Source organism: Aegilops tauschii, chromosome 2 (genome assembly GCF_002575655.3).
Source record: "Aegilops tauschii subsp. strangulata cultivar AL8/78 chromosome 2, Aet v6.0, whole genome shotgun sequence".
Lineage (NCBI taxonomy): Eukaryota > Viridiplantae > Streptophyta > Magnoliopsida > Poales > Poaceae > Aegilops > Aegilops tauschii.
Window position 1 is genome coordinate 89,469,346 of NC_053036.3, and position 21,851 is coordinate 89,491,196.

Sequence of the window (21,851 nt, forward strand, 5' to 3'; positions counted from 1 at the left end):
GCGCACCATGCAGTGCGCCATTAGTATAGGCCAAGGTGCGCCATTACTATGCCTCCCAGGGGGCCATATTTACCCATGTGCTTTGCCATACTAATGGCGCACTGCGGGGTGATGCGCCATTAGTATCCTTTGGCATACTAATAGCGCACGTTGTGGTGATGCGCCATTAGTATGTATATTAGGAATTTTTTTCTTTTATGATATTTGCACAGATTACAAAATATATTATTGGACAGAATATAAACAGCACCACACAGCAACCGCAGATTCATCGAATACAGTAGAAGATTAGTCTCCGAATACAATTCATCATATTAGTCTCCGAATTCAAAAGACCGAACAAAGATAGAACATTACAAGTCTCGAGACCGCGAGTAGCGAGTTTGTCGAAAGTAATACTAATCCTAACAAGTCCTACTAATCATCATCATACAGCTTCTACTTGTTATTAATAACAAGTCATACGATCATCATCCTGATAGTCATCGAACCAACCCTACTTAATTGTTCTTAGCACATGATCATCAGTATTAGGCAGGACCTAAATACCCTATTTAAGGTAAAATAACATAAAACAATATAGACCCTGACTCTCCATTATGGAGAATGGAGATCATCCTGTCTCCAATTCTTGCGCGGCGCTTCCTTTTGCTTCCAAGAACCTCCTTACGACTGTCCATACATTTTTTCCATTCTCTAATTAGCATGTCTCCACTTCTTCTAGAAATCCGGTATGGACAGTTGAGATTCGTAGGATGACCTGGATGTAAGTTCAAAACACGAAGGCTGCCATTCTGATACATCAAATGAGGCACACAATCCTCTGGGATTCTCTGTTGAAAAACATAGTAATAACTTCATAGTTAGCAATGATGCACTAGTTTTAGAAGTATGCAAAAGATGCACGGATGTCGTAATAGTAAAAAATCTTACCAGGGTATCTCCATGGTAGTTACCGTAGTTCAACACGTGCACTAGTGGCACGTATTGACCATAATGTTGAGGAGTTTGATTGTAGATATTGTAATTCTCAAGATCAGTACAAAATCCGACCAGATGATTTTTCTCCTGATAAGTTAACTCGGAGCCATCGGTGTAGTGGGTTTTGTCTACCATGTTCCGCACATTTTTTGAACAATCAAAAGAAGATGTCAATGGAAATAAGTTGTCAACTATTTTGAAATAAACAATATAAATTAGTTAATAATTAACTATGTTTGAGAAACTCACATAGCGGTAGAACTGGAGGCGTATCAACAAGGACCCAAATGTCCATATTGTCTTGGTCGATGTCAGGATCACCAAGATCCATGGTGACAAGCATACCCTCATCAAAACCATACTTCCTGCAAAATGCTTCCCAATTTTTGCAACAAAAATGGGGTACGCTCTCAGCATTATACAGATTTACTTCAAAATCCACATCATGATGTGTCCTTAGGTGAATTTTCTTCGTTTCAAAATTTTCATGATCTTCAAAATCCATCCTCTCCAAGACATAGCGTCTTGCATGGCATGGGATAAACTATACTCGAATTGTAAAAGATGAAATTACACGTTGAAATAGTTGAAGTCATGCTTAATTATGAAAAAAACACTTGTCGTCGTTGCGTACCGTTTCAACTTCGAAGGTCTGCTCGAGCTTAATGCTGAAGCGCCGATCATCGTCCAGGTGAGGCCTGTCGCACAGACCTCGACCGTCGTGGCACCAGTCGCACTCCCCCGGGAGACTTTCGTCGTGCGATGATGACATTTCCTATGTTCATAATTCAAAACTACATCATCTCTGTTGGGTCCAATAAGATAATCCACAGTGTGGTGAAAACACACCCTTCGAACTGGTTTGAGCAATTGGTGAATGGAGATGGTCTAAGATTTTCAGTAGTAAGAAGTGAAGTGGTAATTTTGAGAGCAAATGGTTAGGATGAGTGGTTCCTACTTAATTAAGTACTAAGACCCCGGCCCATGCATTAGTCACAAGTACCCCATATGTCCTATTTTTAACAAAGTCATGCTAAAATTCATGGAAAATTTCAGCATGACCTTTGCTGAAAATAGGACATATGGAGTACCCGAATTTGCCGAAACGGAAGTTAATTGGCATTCCAGCAAACTCAAGGGCCTCTCGGGGTACAGCAGCACCATCACAAGTTGACAAAATTCAGTATTACAGACTTGCTGTCAGCATCACAAGTAGTACCAATGGAAGTGGAGCATTACTACTCTACAGAAAGATAACGCAATGTAACAAAAGTGTAACTCTATCTATCTACAATGAGTGGAAATGGCCAAGCCTAAACAACTTACTACTCGATTGATTAAGCATGTGGATTTGTCAATGATTAATATGATATAAGTGTAACTCTGAAATGAAAGACCATATAGATAAAACAATGCAATAGAAATGAAAGACCATGTGGATTTTCTCAGAACTTTAAGCGCAAATGTCAAGAGCACAGAGTACACATTCTCAAAGAGAAATTCAGTTCTGCAATCGACAAACCAGACACTTTAATTTTTATCAAGGAAGGGTTTACCCCTCCGATTTCCATTAAGAGAAACCAACAGCAAACTACAAGAACCAGTTATCTGACAAAGATAAAACCAAAAGCTACTTACTACAGGAGCTTATGTCTAGACCTGATGACAACACTGCTTATGGACCCTTATAACACTAAACAAAGTCGAGAGATTTTACAAAACATAACTTAGTTACCAGCTTATCGACCTAGTTACAGATAATCCTTTTGTAGGTACCGTCCTTGGTGCTTTTCTTTGGAGGTGACTGTGTTTTGTTATACGCAACAAAACTTGAATTAGAATATTTCCAAATCATAAACAGACAATAAAATGCAAATTTGGAGAAATTTGAGCAAATAGATGAATTGTGTAGGTATGCATGGATTTAAGATTATTTGTTCAAAGCCAATTTGTCAATGATTAATATGATATCTCAATTTCCAGCAAATAATACATTTGTTATACACCACATTTTCTTTTCCTTTGGAAAAGAAAAAAGCACGCTGGAGATTTGCCCCCCAAGAAAAGTGATGGTAACAAAATGGGGCTGCTAAACTAATCTGATGTCTGAAATCCTCAATGGAACTGGTATTCCCACAACACTGTCCTGCTTGTGTTTAGTTGGGATATTGTACTGCACAAAAAAGATTGTTTCTTCAATGTGCTTGACAATGCATGTACTACTATGAGGTGCTTACTGATTATTAAATTGAAGCACTGCATCCATCAAGACTATCTCTAAAATGCATTGATGCCCCAAAATAAATACCAGTGAAAATTGAACCCAACACTGTCCTGCTTATGTTTGGTTGTAAGATTGTAATAAATAAAAAGATTAGTTCATCGATGTGCTTGACAATACATGTCTTGTGAGAGGCCCTTTCAAATATTAAAATAAAGTACTGCCTCATGAATAAAACTAACTCTAAAATGCCTTAATACCCCAAAAAATGTACAACTACGGGGTGGTGCTGCTGGAGATGCTGTCGGGGCGGCGGGCGCTGGACAAGAAGGAGGAAGGAGGAGAGGGACCTGGGCGGGCGCGACCGGTCGCCGGAGGGGTCGGGGTCGGGGTTGGGGTCGGGGTCGGCGGCGGCGGCGTCGAAGGGATGGCTCGAGGGCGTCCGAGCTCGTCCGGGTCCTCGTAGTCAAAGAGGAAGACGGCGGCGATCCTCCTGGGCGCCTCAGTTGGCCGTGGGGAGGCCGGCGGCCACGTGCTTCGCGGGTCGGCGCGCGGGCGGCGGCGCGGGGGAGCTGCAGTGGTGGGGGCGCGGGGGCGGCGGCGCGGGGGAGCTGCAGTGGTGGGGGGCGCGGGGGCGGCGGGGGTGGAGTCCGGCGGGGGTCGGGGAGTTACTGGCGAGGGAGAGGGACGAAGGGGATCTGGCGAGGGAGAGGGAGGAATTAGCTAGGGGGGAAACTTACTAATGGCGCACCCCGAAGCGGTATGCCATTAGAATGTTTTTTTCGATAGCAATGGCGCACCCACGATCGGTGCGCCATTAGTAATCTTTTTTTATATAGCAATGGCGCACCGTCCAGAGGTGCGCCATTAGTAATCTTTTTTTTATATAGCAATGGCGCACCAGCCAGAGGTGCGCCATAAGTAATTTTATTATTATTATTTTTTGTTGCATCTAATAATTTTTTAGAAAATGAATATGAATATGAAACAGTAATAATTTTTATAAAAACAGTAATAATTTTTTGTGACGGTGGAGCGGGCCGGGGAGGGTGCGGAGGAGGGTGCGGGGGGTCGTCGGCGGCGGTGGAGCGGGCCGGGGAGGGTGCGGTGGGTCGTCGGTGGCGGTGGAGCAGGGGAGGGTGCGGTGGGTCGTCGGCGGCGGTGGAGCAGGGGAGGGTGTGGTGGGTCGTCGACGGCGGTGGAGTGGGGGAGGGTGCGGTGGGTCGTCGGCGGCGGTGGAGCGGGGGAGGGTGCGGGGGGTCCGCGGCGGCGGCCGGTGGAGCGGGGTAGAGGGTGCGGGGGGTGCTCGGCGGCGAGGGGGACCGGATCTGGCTAGGTGGGATAGCGATCGAGATGGAGGGGGATCGAGATCAAGTGTCCATGGAATATACACTAATGGTGCACCGGGGAACAGTGCGCCATTACTAGTTTAAACTAGTAATGGCGGACTATACACTGGTGCGCCATTAGTAGTTTTGCAAAAAAATATATAGTAGTGGCGCACTATGAGGCCGGTGCGCCATTACTAGTTAGAACTAGTAATGGCGCACTGTGCCCTGGTGCGCCATTAGTATGTTTGGAAAAAAAATTGTTACTAGTGGCACACCGTGTGTCTGGTGCGCCATTAGTGTCTTTCACACTAATGGCGCACCAGCACATGGTGCGCCACTGCTATATAGTAGTGGCGCACCACATGTCTGGTGCGCCATTAGTGGCCATTCCATCTATAGCCCTTTTCCTAGTAGTGTGTGATCGACTACTTCGACGACGACCCCTTCTTCCCTTTCAGCGGAGCTTCCAGGCAAGCCCCCCCTTTGATCATCCTGCTATCGCAAATTCCATTCTCTAATGCTAGCATTAGATTTTGCTACTATTATTGATTGCTCCTATTCTGATGCATAGCCTGCTTTTGTACCTGCTATTGTTACCTACCTGCTTCTCCTAAACTGCTTAGTATAGGTTGGTTAGTGATCCATCAGTGACCCCCACTTGTCCTTGTTGCCCCTTCTTCATCATCGACGACTCGATCTGTGTGATCGATGGCCAGAGCCCGACACCTCACATCACATCACGCCCCTTTTGTTGCTCGACTCTGCAGAGCTACTATGGAGTGCTGAGGGTGATCCCTCATAACGCACTCCTGATGATAATTGTGTAGTGTAGCTATTCGGTCGTGGTCATCGAGGGTGATTTCCTCTTTCACCATTCCCGATACGGCTCTGTCGTTCAACACCTCAAGTGTGAACCTCGAGGGTGGTCCCTCTTACGTTCACCTTGATGATTACATTGAGTGGAATCCTCCGAGGGTGATTCCTTGGGTTTTCCCCTTGATGTTTGGACACACACGGATACCTTCACATTACTTGAGACCTTTGGGAAAGTCGGGCGGGCCCGGAGAGCACCCGCAAGATGGTTACGAGGCACGGCCGGGAAGTCAGGCAGCCCTCGAGTGGGCTGGGCTTGCCCATGCCGTATTTCCTCGAGACGGTGCGACGGGGTCACATTATCGTGAGTCTCTGCTCGTCTCCGCAAGCTAATAATACACTATGGTCTGGGTATTTGTTCTGAGTTGGCCTCTGGCCTTTACGCACTAACCACCACACGAGAATAGTTATGGGCCTCGACGTCGCAGTATCAGCCGAAGCTTTCTCAGATGTCCAGTTCAGCATTGTGGCACGGTCGGATCGTGCCATCCACTACACGGGTGGTGCTGGTATCCACCCTGCACACAATGACCCGGAGTGCAATGGGCGATGGGCCCAGACCCCGGAGTGCTTAGGATGTAGACCGGCGGGGACCTCTCTGCTGAGCCTAGGTAGGGCTGCGACGTGTTGATCTTCCGAGGCCGGGCATTGACCCCAGAAAGGTGTGTCCGGCCAGAGTGATCGAGCGTGTTGGGTAACGTGGTGCACCCCTGCAGGGAAGATATATATATTCGAATACCGTGTCCACGGTAATGGACGTTCAGACTTGTATCCTGATCTTATACAACTAGATATGGATACTTGATATGTGATGGATATGTGGCCCCGGGATTGGTTTCTCGTAGGGAGTCGAGGAAGGATCTTTGGGCGTTGAGACTACAACATGTTTGTTAAATATAAACTGCTATTCTTTACTCTTCTACATGCTGCAAGATGCTTGGAGCTGCTTGAAGATGCTAGTCTTCGATAGGCTAGGCCTTCCCCTCTATTCTGGCATTCTGCAGTTCAGTCCATAGTTACAGCCCTTCCATTTGATACCAATGCATACTTAGCATAGATCTGATGCTTGCGAGTACTTTGGATGAGTACTTAAGGTTGCTTTGCTACCCCTTTTCTCCCTTCCTTCTTTGTCACGACCGGTTTTTCAATAAAATATTTATTGAGAGACCAATCCCTTTTATGGACCAGTAAAGAAGAACTCCTTCTCACTGGTAGACAATATCTTGGTCACAGAAGAAAAATACCAGGAGTACTGAATATAATACAAGGTTGAGCGGAGACTGCTCAACAATTTATTACATGAACGCTGATAAAACATAACGGCAGATAGGGTGGCATAACTACTAACTCACGATAACAACGGTGGTGGAAATATCACCGCGAAGTGGGTGATATGACTCCTGAAAACTACAACTCTTCGAGCGTCGCAGTGAGGCTCGAGGAGACTTATTGCGGGTGGCGGAAGCGTATATAATACAAGTGACCAATATCCAGGATCGCACGGGACTGACTGGGGTTCCTCTAGGCGTCGGACTCACTATCAAACTCTTCATCCATGAGATCGCCTTCGTCAACATCTGGCCAAATCAACAAGCCAGGTGAGTACTATGAAAGTACTCGCAAGACAGTTCGGACATAAGATATAACAAATGTAAACATGAAGCAATTGAACAGATTAACAAGTGCATTCAGACATAGAGACAATAATGCATGGGGAATAAAAGAGAAGTCGGGCGGTAGTCCTCCCGAAATCCCAAATCAAATACTGGGTGCCAAACGAGGGTCTGAATGACTCGTCGAGAGGAAATTGCAAGAATAACAATGCCGCAGTCGGGCGTCAGGGCGACACCACATAAAGGGCTTATAATAGAAAATAAAAGATAGTGCGTGCCACAGTCGGACGTCTGAGCGACATCGCAGAAAGGGCTTATATCAAAAGTAAATAACCAATATGCCACAGTCGGACGGCTGAGCGACATCACATAAAGGGCTTATACGAAAGTAAATAACAAACATGCCACAGTCGGACGTCTGGGCGACATCACGTAAAGGGGCTCATAACTTAACATCTTAGTAGCTCAAGAATTTAAATCATATCCAGAGAATAATCAGGCATGAGATAAACAACAGGGTTAGTCCATCCACAGGAGTAACATTCAGCCCAGTTTACTACTCATGCTCGCTTACCGAAAAAAAGACTGAGCCACGAGGGCTTGACGTAGATATGGATACACTGATCACTATACTTGATCATGGATATGATGACTCGGAAGGATTTGACTCTGCAGAGTTTGTACTTTAACCACAGCCAACGGATTTCTGTAGTCACGGGGACTAGTTCCGTTTACGGTGTTTTGGAAGAAACACATCTAACCAGTACACACCCATTCAACATTCCGAAGCCAGGAATCACCCTCGGCAACGTTCAAGAAAAACCTTGAGACGGGGAGGCTACAACCTCGCGTAGCATGGGATCAAATTTATATACGCGCGCTCTAAGGGGTGCCCCCCTCACGGTCCCAACCGGAAACACCCATGCCCCCTGACCGGATGACTGGCTTTAATCCAAGGCCATGGAACCCTCATCCCGGCCCCTCTATTTGGTGTGTACACGGAAAGAGGTTACCAACTTACTAAACCGTATTCTGGCAGAAAACATGTGGCGGCACGGAAGGGGAAAGGACGATAACGTGACTCCGCCCACGTTAACGTCGGGATTTAACGGATGACGTAAGGCTGGCATGCTTCAACAGTACCACCTTACTGCCCTTCATGTCACCACATGACAAGGCCATCTCTCATCAGAGATCACAGTAACTTCGGAACACGTGGGTAGTTGCCTTTCATGCAACGAGATACTCATCGATGCTCATATGCCATGCACAACCATTCGCGCAAACATGTAAAACACTAATCATATCAAAGGTTCAAACATGCTTGCCTGGTTCGGAGAAGTCGGAGTCTAGCTCGGCGAAGTTCGCGGCTCCGTCACCTCTTCCGGAACCTACGGTATAGCGAAAATGCATACTAACGTGAAAACCAACGCATGCATAAAAGTTGTCTCAATTTTTTTTCAAATAAATCCCATAAAAAACTAGACAAAATTACAAGACTGTCAGAAAAAGAATCACTCAAAAATCACTCTTTATTTAAAAGTTATAAGGGTTTCTGTCCAGGGACTCATCTGTAATGAAATAGAAAACTTCCAGGGGTTTAACTAAGAAAACAGAAAACGGTTCGAATAGAAACGCGCAAGCCCACAGTGAAAACGTACTTTGCCCGAAGGCGCCAACAGAAAACGATTCGCGGGGAAAGATAAGAGGCTGACGTGGGGGGTCCACATGTCAGGTTTGAAAAACCTCGCCGGCGCCCGAAGGCTACGGTGGTCGCCGGCGTCGAACCACGGCGAGTCAGGGAGATCGGAGTGTACCAAGAGTATCAGCATGTCCTTCTGCGTTGGTGGGTGGTGGACTTGGGCGTCGGGGAGCACCACGTCAACGGCGACACTTTCTCTGGCGGACGGCGGCTCGGGCGATGGTGGGGCACTCCGGTGGTGTGCTGCAAACCTCGAATTGAAGCGCGGGTCAGAAGGAGGGATGCACTAGAGGGTTACTGGCAAGAGATGGGAGGCAGAGGTGCACGCACGGGAGCGAATCGAGCTGGATCCCGTGGCGGGTCGCGGCGGCCGGAGTCGAGGAAGGAGACTCCCTCGGGGCTCTTCCAGTGGCTAGGCGGGGTTTTGGTGGAGTGTAGAGGTGGTGTGGGTACTAGCTGGAGCTCGGGGCCTCTATTTATAGGCGGCTCGAGGGGGTGGCCGTGAACGGAGAATCTCCGGCGAGCAATTACGGCGAGGCAGTGGATTGGCAGGGGTATTAGGTGGCCAGGCAGCATCAGTGGGAGTTACTGGTCCCGTTTCACTGCTAAACTCGGTCGGGCATGGCGTAATGGCGCCGGTCCTCGTCGGGGTCGCCGTACTGGCACGACGGCGGCAGAGAGCGCGCTCCGCGCCCAGCGGTTCACGACGAGGGTGGCAGCGTGCACTGGGGAGTGGAAGACCAAGCGGCGACCTCCGGTGGATTGGGCGGCGCCGGACGGCGCCGTCTGCGCTGCGCCACTCTTCTGACGGCCGCAAAGCCGCCGCTGGCATCGGTCACGGGGCGGCGCACCTTCTGCTGCTCGTCGCCGACGTCCGCAAGCTTCCAGGTGCTCGTGCGGCGCAGAGGACAAGGGGGAGGGGACAGGGAACGCGACGACGCCGGGGCACTGGTGTGATCGACAACAGACACTGAAGAAACGACAGGGGTTCAGTCACTGTTAATTGAATTTGACTGAACCTGATATTGACATTGCTCTGAAGGTGTTCGATGAAATGATATGGTGTGAAGAAAATTTTTCCTGGAGCTGGGGCTTGGTGAGGTGACCACTCAATGCACCCAGAGGTTGTCTGATTTTACTCAGAATTTTTGGAGAAGGATTTGAATGAATTTCATCAAATTTGGCAAATCTGGTCCAAACTTGTAGCAAGTATAGTTTGAAAATTTTGAACTGGAGACCAGTGGATCTTCATGGATCTTGGTTGAGGGTTCAAAGGACTAGGAAGGGAAAAAGGTTTGGGGGCAAAAATCAAAGCAGAAGAAGTAGTTCCTTTGTAAATCTTGAAGGATCAAGATATATGACAGAAATTGTTATTGATAAGAAATAAATGGGAAAATTTATATGGAGAGGTTCAACTTGCTGGATTTGAAGTAAAACATGATCCAAAGATGAGGAAAGGTTTATGATAGTGGATTTGCACTAAGGTCATGGCAAGAGAGATTTGTTGAAAGTGGGAAAAGATCATTCCAAAAGCTATAGGGCATTATGAAAGAAATTTTCAAAAGACATTTTTCCCAAGTGAAAAGCATTTTGGTTTGAGTCCAAATAAAAAGCAAGAACCTCCAAGACCAAAAACAAGTCTTGGGTGAATCCAAATAAAACTCTTGCCAAAATTTTTTTGAAAGGGAGGGTTCTTTTGAAGAAAATTTTTAAATCACCTCCCTCAAGTCAAGTAAATTTTTTTTAAAAATCCAAATGAAATTTTGGGTGTCACAACACCTACCCCCTTAGGAAAAATCTCGTCCTCGAGATTTCAGCTGGTCCTCGAATAGATATGGATATTCTGCCTGGAGAAAATCTTCCCTTTCCCATGTAGCTTCATCCTCAGTGTGGTTGCTCCACTGTACTCTGAAAATTTTTGTCGTTTTCTGACGGGTCCTCCGTTCAGACTCTTCCAAAATCTTTACTGGCCTCTCTCTGTAGGTGAGGTCTGGTTGTACATCAATGCTTTCATGAGATACATGCTTCTCCAGGCTACTTACACATTTCCTCAATTGTGAGACATGGAATACGTCATGGACGTCTGACAGCTCCTTGGGTAAGTCTAGTTTGTAGGCCACTGTGCCTCTTCGTGCCTCTATACAGAATGGTCCGATAAATCTCGGGGCTAGCTTCCCCTTAATTTTGAACCGTTGCAGACCCCTCATAGGAGACACTCGTAGGTATACGGAATCACCGGGTTCAAAGCTGACCTCACGATGCTTTTGATCGTAGTAGCTCTTTTGTCGACTCTGCGCTGTCTTGAGTCTGTCCCTGATCTGCTTAACTTTCTCTTCGGCCTCTTTAAGCATGTCTGGGCCGAAGATACGGCTGTCACCTATTTCTGACCAATTAAGTGGGGTACGACACCTCCGTCCGTACAATGCTTCAAAAGGTGCCATTTGCAAGCTGGATTGGTAACTGTTGTTGTAAGCAAACTCGGCATACGGCAAACTCTCCTCCCAACTGGATCCATAGGTGAGCACACAGGCTCTTAGCATATCCTCTAGGATTTGGTTCACATGTTCCGTTTGTCCATCAGTCTGAGGATGGTACGCTGTACTGAAAGCTAGTTGCGTGCCCAGAGCTTGTTGCAGGTGATCCCAAAATTTGGAGACAAATTGCGTGCCTCGGTCGGATATTATAGTCTTTGGGACTCCATGCAAACAAACTATACGGGAGAGATAAAGTTTGGCCAGTCTTTGTGAGGAGTAGGTAGTCTTCATGGGAATGAAATGAGCAACCTTGGTTAGTCGGTCTGTGATGACCCATATGGCGTCATTTCCGCGTTGTGATCGTGGTAGTCCGACGATGAAGTCCATTCCTATTTCATCACATTTCCACTCCGGTATCCTGTTTGGCTGGAGTAGCCCTGCTGGCTTTTGATGCTCGGCCTTGATAGGCTGACATGAATCGCAACAAGCAATAAATGAGGCTATATCCCTTTTCATACCGTGCCACCAAAATCTTTCCTGAATGTCTTTGTACATTTTGGTTCCTCCAGGGTGGATCGAGTATGGAGCGGTGTGGCTTTCGGTTAGGATTTGTTGCTTGAGTTCCTCAATGTTAGGTACGCAAAGTCTGTCTCCGTACCATAATATTCCTTCATTGTCGGTGATGAACTCTGAAGTCCTACCCAAGTTCATTTTCTTCTTTATTCCTTCGATGCTGGGATGTCCCTGTTGAGCCTTCTTAATTTGTTCCACTAGGGTGGGTTGTATTTCCAGATTTGATACGGTGCCCTCAGAGACTAACACCATGTTGAGCCTAGCGAACTCTTGCTGAAACTCAGGCCTCAAGTTTTGCGGACCGTCGTTGTCCGGGCTGGGGTTTCGACTAAGGGCATCAGCCACTACATTTGCTTTTCCTGGATGGTAGTGAATGCCGACATCATAGTCCTTGACCAATTCCAACCAGCGTCGTTGGCGTAAATTTAGCTCTGGTTGTGTGAAAATATATTTAAGGCTCTTATGGTCCGTATATATTTCACAGCGATTTCCCAACAGAAAGTGCCTCCACTCCTTGAGTGCATGTATGACTGCTGCTAGCTCCAAGTCATGTGTTGGGTAATTTTCCTCATGTTTTCGCAGCTGCCTGGAGGCATACGCGACAACTTTGCCATCCTGCATTAGTACACATCCGAGGCCCTTTCGGGACGCGTCACAATATACTTCAAAACTCTTGTGTATGTCTGGCACGGTTAATACCGGTGCGGTTGTTAGGTTCTTCTTAAGCTCTTGGAAGCTTCTCTCACATGCTTCCGTCCATACAAACTTCTTGTCTTTCTTGAGCAACTGGGTCATTGGTTTCGACACAGTGGAGAATCCTTCAATAAATCTTCTGTAATATCCGGCCATTCCCAGGAAACTCCGCACATCAGTAACGTTGGCGGGTGGCTTCCAGTCAAGTATGGCTTTGACTTTTTCTGGGTCTACGGCCACGCCCTCTTGGTTTAATATGTGGCCTAGGAAACCAACCTGTCTTAGCCAAAACTCACACTTGCTAAATTTGGCGTACAACTGATCTTTCCTTAATTCTCCCAAAACAATTCTGAGATGCTCAGCATGCTCTTCTGGTGTCCTTGAATATACCAGAATATCGTTGATGAATACCACAACAAATTTGTCCATGAATTTCATGAACACTTTGTTCATGAGGTGGACAAAATATGCGGGGGCGTTTGTTAGACCAAAAGGCATCACTGTGAACTCATATAATCCGTATCTGGAGGTGAATGCTGTTTTAGGGATATCTTTTGTCCGTACTTTCAATTGATGACACCCCGATCTCAAATCAATTTTGGATAACACCTTGGCTTGTGCGAGCTGGTCAAACAAATCATTTATCCGTGGCATCGGATATTTGTTTTTGATGGTGACCGTATTGAGAGCTCGATAGTCTATACACAATCTCAGTGTCCCATCCTTTTTCTTGGCGAACAACACTGGTGAACCCCATGGTGAGGAGCTGGCTCGAACAAATCCTTTGTCCAATAACTCCTTTATTTGCTTCTTCAACTCCACCAATTCCGAGGGTGCCATTCTATAAGGTTTCTTATAGATGGGAGCGGTGCCCGGTGCTAGTTCGATGCTGAATTCTATCTCTCGGTCTGGTGGCATGCCTGGTAGTTCTTCAGGAAATACGTCAGGAAACTCGCATACCACTGGAACTTTTCTCAGTTCTGAAATGTCTACTTTGTTCAGCTTTGGTTGCTGTGACCGTGGCCTTTCTTGAGCTGTAACCTTTATTGTCTTGCCGCGATGGTGAGTGAGAATCACGGTCCGATTGAAACAGTCAATGAATCCTTTGTTGGTGGTCAACCAGTCCATCCCTAAAATGACATCTAGTCCTTTATTTTCCAACACGATGAGATTAGCTTGAAACTGTAGTCCTTCAAACTCAATGATCACTCCTTGGCAGTAACTTTGAGCGATTTGTTTATTTCCGGGGGATTTGATGATCATAGATTTTTCCAAGGGAAGTATCGGAAAACCATGTTGCAAAACAAATTTCTTCGAAACGAATGAATGGGAAGCTCCAGAATCAAACAAAACCGTGGCAGGTACTGTGTTGACAGGGAACGAACCGAGCACGATGTCTGGGACATTCTGCGCTTCTTCCCTGGTCACATGGTTTAGGTGACCCTTCCCGTGGTTGTTGTTGGGGTTGAAATTGTCGCGCTTGGGGGCTGGATTGTTTCCACCATTGTTCGGCTTGGGGGCCGAGTTCCTCGGCTTTGGGTATTGTTTAGCATAGTGCCCTTCTTCACCACAAGCATAGCATGTGACCCCTGGATGATATGAGAAGTCCTTGTCCCTGGAATAAAATTGTCTGGTTGGCCTTACAGCAGTAGTTGTGGATTTCCTTGCTTCAGTCCTCTGAACATCTGTCTTGCTTCGGTTGTTGCGAGCGAGGGTCGTCTTATCCCTCTTTCGCTTACGGATATCTTCCAGACTACGGCGCTCATTCTCCAAGGTAATGGCCTTGTCAACCAGAGTTTTAAAATCCGGGAAAGTGTGTACAACCAGTTGGCATTTTAGTGCCGGTGCCAGACCGTCCAATAACTTTTCCATCCTCTTGTTCTCTGTCATGTGCTCGTCATAGGAATAACGAGATAGCTGGGTAAACTGACCGTTGTATTCGGTCACTGACATGCCTCTTTGCTTGAGGTCATCAAATTCTCTCTTCTTGATTTTTATGATGCTCCTGGGGATGTGTGCCCCACGAAAACCTTCCTTGAATTCTTCCCAGGTGATGTTGTGTTCACTGGGATGCATGTGTAAGAAGTTCTCCCACCATGCTGCAGCTGCTCCAGTAAGGTAGTGTGGTGCATAAAGCACCTTCTCATTATCTGAGCACTTAGCAATAATCAGCTTCCTCTCGATATCACGAAGCTAGTCGTCGGCTTCCAGCAGCCTATCAGTGTGAGCAAAGGTTGAAGGGCGAGTCTTCTGTAACTCAGATAACTTGGAATGTGGTTGATAGGGTTCACGGTGGTTTCCCATATTGATGACGTGATTCATCATCTCTTGGTGTTGTTGCTGGCTTTGTTCGAAGAGACGACATACTTGAGACAGGGCTGCTTCGCTGTCCTGTTGACTGGACTGTCCCTGAGTGAAGTTGTTGCTAGTCTGTGTCCCATAAACTTCTTCTGGCTGATTGGGCATGGAGCGAGTCCATGGACGAGACATTTTTCCAATCTGGGGTATTATTTTGCAAAACTCATGAGAAGAACTGTGTGGCACAAGGAAAATCTTGCAAAGGCAACAATTTAAAAGACCTCAAGATTTTTCAAGAAAACATAAACGATTTCGCACGGAGAAGGACTGCTTAGCATATATCTTACACGCGAAAAGCAAAACACACGATACAGCACTCAAGATCTGCGTACACATTCCTCACATGTTATTTAGACTAGCATACTCCTCCGGAAAGCAGCGAACACACTAATACAAACTAGCGTACAGATAAAACACACCATACAAGCAGACATAACGCGTGACTACTCGGCGCTCTCAGTCGGAGATGGTGACGATGTCCTTTCCCTTGCCGAGGGCAAGACTCAGTGGCGCAGGAGATTCAACCTCCACCTCCTCTCTAGCTGGCTCCTGGCGCGTAACACTGCGCTGCGGTGATGGCGCGGGGGCGACTGGCGGTAGTGCGGGTGCGGCAGGCGGTGCAGCTCTGACTGGAGTAGGAGCGATGACTCTGTCGAACTCCTCAGTGGTAGGCAGACGGCGAGCAGTGGCCAAAATGGCCGGTGCATAAGAGGCTGAAGACGAGACGAATGTCAGAGGCGGTGCCGTGAGGAGAAGCTCCTTCCTGCTGGCAGGACCGCCCCGGACTAAGTCCATGCAGGCAGCCACAAGATCATCCACGAGGTTGTCGAAGGATTCCTCCAGAGCCTTGAGGTACTCCACGACCATCTCGATGGCTTCATCTCGCTCTCCCTGATGGCAGGCAAATGCATAGTGACAGGTATATGGCACATGGCATGGGAGGTAGCGGTAGCGACGAGTCTTCATCATAGGAAGGATGTCCCGAAGACGAGCTATCGCCTCACGAGCAGCCATCTGCATGGCATGCCTTTCCGTAGGCATGGCCCTTCCCACAAAACGGAAGTGGCGAGATGCAGAACGTCCTCCCTTGAATTGCACCACAGCTTGGTGCATAGACACGTCGTCGCTGAGCTTGTGCTGATAAAGCGTGAACTCCGGACGAGTTGCTGGCCCGATCGCGAGCTTGGTGATGGAGACGAGGAGTTTGACAAACCCCTCGGGCACGTTCGTGAACACTCGAGTCTCGCAGTTGCTGCCAGCCATCTACAAAAGTAGGCAAAAATTCTGAGTAGTCAAGTCATAAATTTATGATGACCAACAGAAAATAGCTACAATTGCAAAATGTTGAAAAAGCCCAAAAGACGCTAATAACCGATTAGCGATCGCACCCAGTGGCTTCCTACAGTCAGCCTGGCTCTGATACCAAGCTTGTCACGACCGGTTTTTCAATAAAATATTTATTGAGAGACCAATCCCTTTTACGGACCAGTAAAGAAGAACTCCTTCTCACTAGTAGACAATATCTTGGTCACAGAAGAAAAATACCAGGAGTACTGAATATAATACAAGGTTGAGCGGAGATTGCTCAACAATTTATTACCTGAACGCCGATAAAACATAACGGCAGATAGGGTGGCATAACTACTAACTCACGATAACAACGGTGGTGGAAATATCACCGCGAAGTGGGTGATATGACTCCTGAAAACTACAGCTCTTTGAGCGTCGGAGTGAGGCTCGAGGAGACTTATTGCGGGTGGCGGAAGCGTATATAATACAAGTGACCAATATCCAGGATCGCACGGGACTGACTGGGGTTCCTCTAGGCATCGGACTCACTATCAAACTCTTCATCCATGAGATCGCCTTCGTCAACATCTGGCCAAATCAACAAGCCAGGTGAGTACTATGAAAGTACTCGCAAGACAGTTCGGACATAAGATATAACAAATGTAAACATGAAGCAATTGAACAGATTAACAAGTGCATTCAGACATAGAGACAATAATGCATGGGGAATAAAAGAGAAGTCGGGCGGTAGTCCTCCCAAAATCCCAAATTAAATACTGGGTGCCAAACGAGGGTTTGAATGACTCCTCGAGAGGAAAATGCAAGAATAACAATGCCGCAGTCGGGCGTCAGGGCGACACCACATAAAGGGCTTATAATAGAAAATAAAAGATAGTGCGTGCCACAGTCGGACGTCTGAGCGACATCGCAGAAAGGGCTTATATCAAAAGTAAATAACCAACATGCCACAGTCGGACGTCTGAGCGACATCACATAAAGGGCTTATACGAAAGTAAATAACAAACATGCCACAGTCGGACGTCTGGGCGACATCACGTAAAGGGGCTCATAACTTAACATCTTAGTAGCTCAAGAATTTAAATCATATCCAGAGAATAATCAGGCATGAGATAAACAACAGGGTTAGTCCATCCACAGGAGTAACATTTAGCCCAGTTTACTACTCATGCTCGCTTACCAAAAAAAAGACTGAGCCACGAGGGCTTGACGTAGATATGGATACACTGATCACTATACTTGATCATGGATATGATGACTCGGAAGGATTTGACTCTGCAGAGTTTGTACTTTAACCACAGCCAACGGATTTCTATAGTCACGGGGACTAGTTCCGTTTACGGTGTTTTGGAAGAAACACATCTAACCAGTACACACCCATTCAACATTCCGAAGCCAGGAATCACCCTCGGCAACGTTCAAGAAAAACCTTGAGACGGGGAGGCTACAACCTCGCGTAGCACGGGATCAAATTTATATACGCGCGCTCTAAGGGGTGTCCCCCTCTCGGTCCCAACCGGAAACACCCATGCCCCCTGACCGGATGACTGGCTTTAATCCAGGGCCATGGAACCCTCATCCCGGCCCCTCTATTTGGTGTGTACACAGAAAGAGGTTACCAACTTACTAAACCGCATTCTGGCAGAAAAGATGTGGCGGCACGGAAGGGGAAAGGACGATAACGTGACTCCGCCCACGTTAACGTCCGGATTTAACGGATGACGTAAGGCTGGCATGCTTCAACAGTACAACCTTACTTCCCTTCATGTCACCACATGACAAGGCCATCTCTCATCAGAGATCACAGTAACTTCGGAACACGTGGGTAGTTGCCTTTCATGCAACGAGATACTCATCGATGCTCATATGCCATGCACAACCATTCGCGCAAACATGTAAAACACTAATCATATCAAAGGTTCAAACATGCTTGCCTGGTTCGGAGAAGTCGGAGTCTAGCTCGGCGAAGTTCGCGGCTCCGTCACCTCTTCCGGAACCTACGGTATAGCGAAAATGTATACTAACGTGAAAACCAACGCGTGCATAAAAGTTTTCTCAATTTTTTTCAAATAAATCCCATAAAAAACTAGACAAAATTATAAGACTGTCAGAAAAAGAATCACTCAAAAATCACTCTTTATTAAAAAGTTATAAGGGTTTCTGTCCAGGGACTCATTTGTAATGAAACAGAAAAGTTCTAGGGGTTTAACTAAGAAAACAGAAAACGGTTCGAATAGAAACGCGCAAGCCCACAGTGAAAACGTACTTTGCCCGAAGGCGCCAACAGAAAACGATTCGCGGGGAAAGAAAAGAGGCTGACGTGGGGGGTCCACATGTCAGGTTTGAAAAACCTCGCCGGCGCCCGAAGGCTGCGGTGGTCGCTGGCGTCGAACCATGGCGAGTCAGGGAGATCGGAGTGTACCAAGAGTATCAGCGTGTCCTTCCGCGTCGGTGGGTAGTGGACTTGGGCGTCGGGGAGCACCACGTCGACAGCGACACTTTCTCCGGCGGACGGCGTCTCGGGCGATGGTGGGGCACTCCGGTGGTGTGCTGCAAACCTCGAATTGAAGCGCGGGTCAGAAGGAGGGATGCACTAGAGGGTTACTGGCAAGAGATGGGAGGCAGAGGTGCACGCACGGGAGCGAATCGAGCTGGATCCCGTGGCGGGTCGCGACGGCCGGAGTCGAGGAAGGAGACTCCCTCGGGGCTCTTCCAGTGGCTAGGCGGGGTCTTGGTGGAGTGTAGAGGTGGTGTGGGTACTAGCTGGAGCTCGGGGCCTCTATTTATAGGCGGCTCGAGGGGGTGGCCGTGAACGGAGAATCTCCGGCGAGCAATTACGGCGAGGCAGTGGGTTGGCAGGGGTATTAGGTGGCCAGGCAGCATCAGTGGGAGTTACTGGTCCCGTTTCACTGCTAAACTCGGTCGGGCATGGCGTAATGGCGCCGGTCCTCGTCGGGGTCGCCGTACTGGCACGACAGCGGTAGAGAGCGTGCTCCGCGCCCAGCAGTTCACGACGAGGGTGGCAGCACGCACTGGGGAGTGGAAGACCACGCGGCGACCTCCGGTGGATTGGGCGGCGCCGGACGGCGCCGTCTGCGCTGCGCCACTCTTCTGACGGCCGCAAAGCCGCCGCTGGCGTCGGTCACGGGGCGGCGCACCTTCTGCTGCTCGTCGCCGACGTCCGCAAGCTTCCAGGTGCTCGTGCGGCGCAGAGGACAAGGGGGAGGGGACAGGGAACGCGGCGACGCCGGGGCACTGGTGTGATCGACAACAGACACTGAAGAAACGACAGGGGTTCAGTCACTGTTAACTGAATTTGACTGAACCTGATATTGACAGTGCTCTGAAGGTGTTCGATGAAATGATATGGTGTGAAGAAATTTTTTCCTGGAGCTGGGGCTTGGTGAGGTGACCACTCAATGCACCCAGAGGTTGTCTGATTTTACTCAGAATTTTTGGAGAAGGATTTGAATGAATTTCATCAAATTTGGCAAATCTGGTCCAAACTTGTAGCAAGTATAGTTTGAAAATTTTGAACTGGAGACCAGTGGATCTTCATGGATCTTTGTTGAGGGTTCAAAGGACTAGGAAGGGAAAAAGGTTTGGGGGCAAATATCAAAGCAGAAGAAGTAGTTCCTTTGTAAATCTTGAAGGATCAAGATATATGACAGAAATTGTTATTGATAAGAAATAAATGGGAAAATTTATATGGAGAGGTTCAACTTGCTGGATTTGAAGTAAAACATGATCCAAAGATGAGGAAAGGTTTATGATAGTGGATTTGCACTAAGTTCATGGCAAGAGAGATTTGTTGAAAGTGGGAAAAGATCATTCCAAAAGCTATAGGGCATTATCAAAGAAATTTTCAAAAGACATTTTTCCCAAGTGAATAGCATTTTGGTTTGAGTCCAAATAAAAAGCAAGAACCTCCAAGACCAAAAACAAGTCTTGGGTGAATCCAAATAAAACTCTTGCCAAAAAATTTTGAAAGGGAGGGTTCTTTTGAAGAAAAATTTTAAATCACCTCCCTCAAGTCAAGTAAAAAATTTAAAAAAATCCAAATGAAATTTTGGGTGTCACATTCTTCTTTCCGGTTGATGCAACCAGATGGTGGATCCCTGGACCAGAAGCCACCGCTGACGGATACTACTACGTGGAGACCGCCGACGACCAGGAGTAGTTAGGAGGTCCCAGGCAGGAGGCCTTGCCTCTTCGATCGTTGATGTTTGTGCTAGCCTTCTTAAGGCATCCTTGTCTAACTTATGTCTGTACTCAGATATTGTTGCTTCCGCTGAAACTTGTGTATCGAGCTTGTATTCGAGCCCTCAAGGCCCCTGGCTTGTAATATAAAGCTTGTATTATTTTAATTTGTGTCTAGAGTTGTGTTGTGATATCTTCCTGTGAGTCCCTGATCTTGGTCGTACACATTTGCGTGCATGATTAGTGTACGTTCGAATCGGGGGCGTCACAAGTTGGTATCAGAGCCGACTGCTTGTAGGAACCCCCCCCTTTCCAACTCCTTGGCCGAAGTTGAGTCTAGTCTTTGAAAAACTAATTTACTAACATGGCTGTGTGGCTTACGGGCCCATGTCGCAAATTGGGTGGCATTAGGATCTTTTATTCCTCGTCTAAACTCTGGGGCTCTAATCTCTCTTCTATTCGGGTTAAATGATTTTGTTAACTCTATCCTAGGTTCTCGTGATCAGATCCATCCGGAGATTTGTATTATGCCTTTCTTGAATTGTGGGCCAGGATCCGCTTCACATTTTTCACGGGCCATAGGATCCTTTTATCGAGGGCACCCTGCGTCGTCCCCTGCAGATTCCTCGCTCTAGTGGTTTTCTCCGACGTTGATGTAGCCTTTGCTATGTCCCGTTGTTGTACCCTCCATCGCGTGCAAGCGTGCCGCCTAGTATGTCTAGGATGATTCTCTTGCCCGAACTCATACTAACAACGTGTAATTGGCTCTGTATATGTATTTGTATGTCTTTAATGACTACTGCTTTGTACATACCGCGCCTTTGCTCATTGTTCAAGTTACATCATGAATGACTCCATACACCTGCTCCAACCTCTTGTTAAAGCTACTCCCTAATGTTTTTAGCAGGATGGTTGACGATCCTCCACCTCCACCTTATATTTCCGCAATGATGCAACAATTTGAGCTGAATCGTCAGTTTATGACTTGGGTAATGGCCCAGTTTCCAAACCAGAATGCTCATCAATAGCCTGCCCCAATAACACTGCCAGAATTTGTACGCCTCAACCCATCCATTTTCCGCAACTCCACCAATCCTATGGATGCTGATGATTGGCTTCGTGACATCCTATTTGAGATGGAGTCAGCTAATGTTGCCCCTGCCAGTTATGTCACCTTTGCGACATTTCACTTGAAGGCTCGAGCTTCTCAATGGTGGGAAAGCCACAGGGGTATGCTGCCTGCAGAGACTGTAACCACTTGGCAAGAATTTCAGTCAGCCTTCCGTGCATGACACATTCCTCAAGGTCTGATGGACCAGAAGAAGAAGGAGTTCCGCAAACTCTCACAGGACACAATGACTGTGGATGAATATCAGAGGAAGTTTCTTGATTTATCTCGCTATGCTGCAGATGACGTCTGCACTGATGCCCGCAAGCAGGAGAAATTCCGTGAAGGGTTGTGTCCCGATATAAAGCTCGCACTTGTTGCTCATGATTGTGCATACTTTGCGACACTTGTCAGCC